The sequence below is a fragment of the Cyprinus carpio genome, unplaced genomic scaffold (assembly GCF_018340385.1).
Source record: "Cyprinus carpio isolate SPL01 unplaced genomic scaffold, ASM1834038v1 S000006455, whole genome shotgun sequence".
NCBI lineage: Eukaryota > Metazoa > Chordata > Actinopteri > Cypriniformes > Cyprinidae > Cyprinus > Cyprinus carpio.
In genome coordinates, this window is record NW_024879137.1 from 86,186 (window position 1) to 93,458 (window position 7,273).

The following is a 7,273-nucleotide window of genomic DNA, read 5'->3' on the forward strand; positions in this document are numbered from 1 at the left end:
ATTAAATGAAATAGTGTATTTAAACGTGCGCTGGCCACGAGGGGTGTTAACGTGATGTTACGTGAGTGACGTAAACGTGATGGCAAAAAAAAAAAAAAAAAAAATTCCTAAACGTAACGTGATGGCGCAAACAACCACGAAGACGGAAGAATAATTCTGTTTATTACAAAAGACTGAAGATATAACTGCCGCCATCCTTTAATTTATTTCTACGTTGAGGACACTTTATAAACCTACAGAGATACCGGACCAACGAACGACCTTCACAACGGGACGGAGCTAACGTAATTAACGTTAACGGTTACTTGGAAATTCAAACAGTAACGGTCATCTGACAACTGCGCTGAGCCAAAGGTAAGAATAAATGTGCTTTTATTCATCGTTTTATCAATCTAATGTTAAATTTTACTTCAGTTTAATATTTCAAATTATTTATTTGGATTATAAAGATTATATATTTTCAAATTCCTCTTTTTGTAATTGTACATAACGTTATCCCTGTTGGTTAATTTGAGGTGGTCCAAGTTACAGTCTGAGGTAAAATTTTGATGATCCTTTTTAACCAAGTTATTAAAATTAGTCACTAAAACAGGTAACTGTAATTTTTGCTTGATCAAAAAGAAAGAAACGATTTTAGAACTTATATTTTTTCTACTTTTCATCGTAATCTTCACACTCTACTTTTAACTTCTGATTCGTAATCTTCACACTCTACTGGTGAGTGTAACACTACTGACACCTAGTGGTTAGTTTTTAGTACCGCAAATACAAATACATTCTGTCACTACATTAACGATAATGTAAGATTTTCAAACTCTTTATCTTGTGTGAAGTGTTCTTGTATTAAAACAGCCTTTGTCGTGTATCCTGGATGCTCACGCGAGTCTGTGAAATTAGGCACTTTAAAAAAAAAAAAAACAAAATTAAAATTACGCTTTGAAATGATTCCCTAAAGACTAAAAATCAGTCTGGCAGTATTTTCTGATCATATGTTCACCACAGAGGTCAAATGAGCATTGTGAAGCTATATTTATATTTATAATAATCATTTATATTTAATTTGTGTTTCAGGGAAGTTCAATGAAGACAGATAGATGTTGTGCCAACCAGGACAGTTCCTCCTACCACACCAGACTTTGCTGTATATGGATGCCTGACCACTAGCACTGGACATTTACAACATTTGGTGCCAGTGATCCCTTGCAGAGAACATTTTTCAAAGACACCCTCAGAATTACAACAGATTTTAAGGCTTAAAATTATTGTGGGTGGGAGTATAATGAACATAATATGATTGTTTTATTTTATTATATTATTTATTTTTAAATAGTTCCCATTTTTTAATAATACATTTGTTTAATAATACAGCACAATATAGGGCTAAGTTGCACCAGGTCAGGAAAAAACACATAAGTTGCATCCGTGTATAAGACACATTTTACTATTAATTTCATAAATAATTTAAATACTGATAAATAAAAACAACTTTAAGAAACTTAAAAACTATGAACACTGTAAAGATTTTATTTTCCCTCACTTCAAATCATTTAAATTGAATACTATTCAAAAACAGAATAAAAATAAAAATATTTAGGCCTATGTATAAAATAAAAAAAATTCTAGTGCCATTATTTACAAGCAGTATATCTTTTGTTAATTAAAATGTACTTGCTATCTCAGTTTCTGTGAACCTCATTCTGAAATGTAGAAAACACAGTGGTACAGACAATACCACTGTGTACAGACAGGCTTGTCACACAGACATGAGAAACTATACTTATAGAAACTGTAAGTGCCCGCTTTTATGTGTTTAAGTTTTGCTTAGAATAATTCAGCACATCTCAGAAGATTAAAAAAAAAGACCAGTAGTCTGGAAAATATGGTATAAATTATTTTGTTGACCCCTTTGTTTTGGTCCTGAACCCCAGATTCAAAACCCTTTTTTTATTATTATTATTGTGCATGCAGATAATATTTGGGCACATGAACACTTGACTATTGCATGAATAAAGAATACCATCTTTAAGAATTTTATGCTAATTGCAGTTTTTAAATAAAAATGAAAAAGCTTACAAAGTTAAACTCCAATAGGTGAACATAATGTGTGCACCCAACTAAACTAAACTGTTTGTTGTTAATTGTTATCCACTGTATAATGAGTGACATTTCTTTTATTTCATGGTTTTTGTGTGAACATACTGTTTCTTTAAGTGTATTTACAAGTACAAAAAGAAATTGCATTGAAATAAACATGATATTTAATTGAGTGCAGCCTAAGAGTGTTTATTTTGTTCAGAACAGTATAAATGACGCCTAAATGAGACTTTATAAGACGTTATGTGACGTGAAAATACGTCCAGAAAGGACCACATCTGAACGCAATTTTAACCTTCTATAGACGTCCTGTAGACGTCGATATGGACGTCCAAAAGACGTCGAAAAAAGACGTCATAAAAACTTTCATTCTGGCGCTTCAGGGGACGTCATTTCAACGTCCGACAAAGACGTCCAAAAGACGTCGAAAAAAAAACCGTCATAAAAACTTTCATTCTGGCGCTTCAGGGGACGTCATTTCAACGTCCGACAAAGACGTTGAAAAGACGTCGATTGGACGTACTTTTGCCAGGGGGCAAGGAAGTCGCCCGGAAGTTGAAGTCGGCCGCGTGCCGCCATCTTGTAGCAGAACTTCACTTGCGTTAGCATCCCATTGACTCCCATTCATTTTTGCGTCACTTTGACAGCGAATAACTTTACATCTGAGGCGGGTTTTAAACTCTCATTTGTCCATTATTTATTTCTAAAGATACACGACAATGTATAAAGGGCTCCATTACCTTCTATGTTACATTATGGCCCCCGTAGAAAAGAAAACCAGTTTTTGTAAAAATAGGCTAACGATTGCGTCATAACCACTCGACTCTCTGTCGCACAGTAGAGAAATTACCGTACAGACAGGAGGAGGAGAAGCTCGCAAGCAATCGGGGAGACGTCAAGAGATATGGCGTACTGGCGTTACATTTTAAAATACTATACAAAATAATTAATCCGAATGCTTACTCCTGCTCACTCACGCCAAAGAACTCCCCGCTCAAGCTCGCCGTCTCTGCAAGATTAACGATGGCAGTTTGCACGCACAGCTACTAGAAGGTTTACATCTGTCAGACGGGTTGCTGACGTCATCATGCTTAGTTTGAGTCTGCGCGTCAGAAACGGAAGTTCTAAAAATCGCTAAAAACGGGGCTTCACTTGTCTCAATTGAGTTCCAATGGGGGGGTCGCTGTGTCCATTTCTTTTACTGTCTATGACTTTTGCTCAGTGGGTCAAAGATATTAATCTGCACTAAAATCATATTCACGACATTGTTCAATGAAATCAAAAAAACACAAGACTAAGACAATGGTTGTGATGTGATTTCGGCTATACTCGCATGTAACTAGAGTTAGAAGCAACAGAATATTTTTTTTTAACTAAAAGTGCTGCTCCTCTCTGCGCTCGTTGATCAGAGCAGATGCAGAGAGAGGTGTGTGCGCTGGAAAGAGAGACCTCGCGCTCGTGCGGCAGTACCGGAGACTAAATAAGGTTTGTCCAAGGAAAGTCGCTAGATTGTCGCTAGTCGCTTTTTTCCGAAAAAAAAAAAATGTCGCTAAGGGGGTCTGAAAAGTCGCTAAATCTCATAGCGACAAAAGTCGCTAAGTTGGCAACACTGGTATCAAAAGTGCCCCTCTGCGCAAAGGTTTAGCGTGTTCATCAGCGGTGAGTTTAACAACACTCAACTGCAGGTTTAAAACGTGCATTCAGAGGTGAGTTTGACCAAAGCAACGCCTCAACTGCATGTAAAACGGCATTAAAGGGGAGTTTAAAATAACTCCAAGGAGCGTGGCACGGTAAGCAGTTTACGTAAGCAGTTGTTTCTTACAACGCATTCCACTCCCAACGCGTTCAAAACTGAAGAATGGTCAACGCCTCTCGCGGCACTATGAAGACGCACTAGACCTACGTACCTACTAACAAAGAATAACGAAAACGGGGGGGGGCGACTGTTAACAGTTAAGTGCATCAGGGGGGATGAACTTGACCGTTAAAACTTCCACACAAATCTGATCATCTTGTTGTTCTTTAACATTAAAATGGTAGAGAGAAAGAAACTTCCTTTTCTTTGACGTTGACTTCACATCTGTTTCAACAACAAACATAAGGGAACAAACAAACAGTTTAAACACAGTAGTCTTATAAAGCTGTCAGTCTGTATAAAGTGAGATCAGCGGCTGCCATTAAGCAATGAAGAGACTCCCCAAAATACTAAGACATTCTTGTTATTTTTCAGTTCTCTCTTCATTAAAATGTGTTATGTGATAATATATTTTGTAATAAAATATTCATTAATTAAAAAAAAAAAAGCAAAATAGGAGCTTTTTTGTTCAAAACAGTCACCTTTGATCTTATTTAGTTATTTTTCTGTAATTCAGAATCATTATATGTCTCATAATAAACATAGTGCCATTTATTTTGAACATAAAAGGAATTGGTGAATATGCCTGGATTAAATGTAAGCTGTGTAGGAATACATGAGGCTGAGGATGACTCAGTTCTCTCCAGCTATTAATCCTTCTCACAGTTTCTCTCTCATTCTACTCAAACCATCTTGTTTTCCTTATCACTGCACCTTCTGTTGCTATCTGAGATAAACCTATTCATTCCTGTATCCCTAGTTGTTCATGAGACACTGTTCTCTGTATAGCTGCTTTGTAACAATATGGGTACAGAACAGACAACAGGTAAAGGTAAAACATGGGATTCTTTCACCATCATTAAATTGTTCTCAGATAATTAATGCAGATTTTTAATTCACTTATCACACTGTATGACTTGAGTTACTCACCATGGGACAGTAAATTGAATTTTTTGTTACAAACAGGTCCATTCCTATTCTTCGAGCTTTAGGTCATAAATCCGACAATGTTTAAATTCGATATTTGTTATGTTTAGAGATCCAGTCTTGCAGGTCCAGTTTCAGTCTGTCTTTGAATTTCTCAGTCTGGGATATATTGTTGATTTCCAGCTCTTTCCTCTACTTTAAACTATGATGAAGCTGTGTATACGTCCACAGTATCTGATCATCACTCTTTACTCCAAAAGAACTAGGAGATGGACCATGATCTCCCTCAGTCACCTCTACTTCAGTTGTCTCATCACTAGATAGACCTGGTGTGTGAAACAAATAAATAAATAATAAGAACTTAATTGTACAGTAAATTTACAGTATCACAGTCTTTTTTTGTCATTATACGACTGAAGTGGCTCATGTGTTTTTGGGTATGAATTGAATAATCCAGAAAGTCTGTGCCACTACTGCTCTGCCATGGCCCTACTGTTATTTAAGATAGGGTTTGAAACATTATTGTTTTTTCAACCAACTACAAAGATGGGTTTTCATTTTTTCAGTCGGCTACCTTTTTCAGATAAGTAATTATAATGCTTTCATTCCCACTGCTAAACAGTAAATAAATGATATACAGGAAAGCGAGCAAAGAAAATTGACATTATCAAAGAATATTATCACTTGACTTCAGTCTATGGTGAGTTTTAAACACTCTAACTTATAATCAACGAAGCTGACTACATGTGAAATGAATCTATTACTTTACATCATACATACATCAGCACTTTTTTGTATGATGAGAGAATTCACGAGAGAGCAGAATTCAGTCAGAGAACGCACACACTGAACAAAAACCCTGGCATTTCAGCAATGAGTAATCCGAAGGCATCTGATTGTCAGTGTATTCATACGCTTGAAAAGCTTAACGGAATCGCATTTGATTGGTTATACTTCTCAGTACTTTAAAACACCACATACAAATAAATATGATGTAACATGAGCACAGCAGATCTAAATTTAAAGTAATAGGAGTAATAGCTGGTCTCTCATTGGGTACCAGATCAACAAATCACAATAAAGATATGACCCCTAATTTAATCTGAGGCTGCATCCAAAATCACATACTGTATTTCCCTACTATACAGCAGGTATAATTTTTTTAGTATAATTACGTATTTCCAACTGAAAACAGAATAGGTCAACTTGACTGATTGATGTATGACATCAAAGTACCGTGAGTGCTTTAGAACATGAGATGACTTCATATGCTTTCAAAACGCTCTTGTGGTACTTTGATGTCAATTGGTCTGTGCAGCACTGCTTCAAGCTGAACACACCCAATATTAGCAGGGTTTTATTTAGCGCTCCTCCTCTCCATGTCTCACTCAGCTAACTAACAGTTAGAGGGGAGGATGTTTTTTTTCTTTTGAGGGCGATGCTGGATGTTTCTGCCCAAGCGGTCAAACTCACATCATCTGAGATGGAATGCAATTCCAAAGTGGAAAGCAAATTTTCTGATTTTGGTTAAAAATGACCAAAACAGTGGATTATTTGTTCAGTGGATTAACTTGCATGGATTAATTGTTCACCTCAAGACTAGCATGTGCACTAACAATTTAAATAGAGTGCATTTTTTATTTAATGAGGACTTTTTAAGTGGGTGGGGCATACATCAAACAGGGTGGGAAAAGTGTAGTGTAAGAAAACTGACATGTCAAATTGTCAAAGAGAATACAGCACAAAGGCTGAATACACAATACTTCTAAAGCATTTATTAACATTTACTAATACATTATCAATGCAACACAGCTGATACTGGTATGGTCATGTGATAAAGACATGGCGAATGTAGTATGTCCAGATCAAATTTACACTACACACATACTATATACAGTAGAACATGACTATTTCTGCAGTTGCAAATATGTACTTACTCAAAAAAGTACCTACTCAAGACAGCATGCGATTTTGGAAGCAGCCAGTCTGAGCTTCAGGAATCACATAAAGTCATGGCTAACCAAGTAGACAGTGAGGAGGAGCTCAGCTTTTACTTTTTATATGTTTATTTTTTATGTTCATTGCCTCATCTGTTTTTATGTCCAACACAGTGAAAAAAAAAAAAAAAAAACACATAGCTACAAACTGTAATGTTACTGTTTATGTTTATTAATTAATATTATTAATATGATTGAGTGATGAGTGAATACACACACAATACAGTGTGTATACCATACACACTCATGCCTTGGTACTACAATGCAAACAATTATACATTTTCAAATCAATAACCAAGTACACATAAACACCCACAAACACACACAAGATTCATCCAATGCAAGGAGCAAAAGACTCAAACAAGTTTTTTTTTTTCTTCTTTTTCTCAGACTGCCAGAC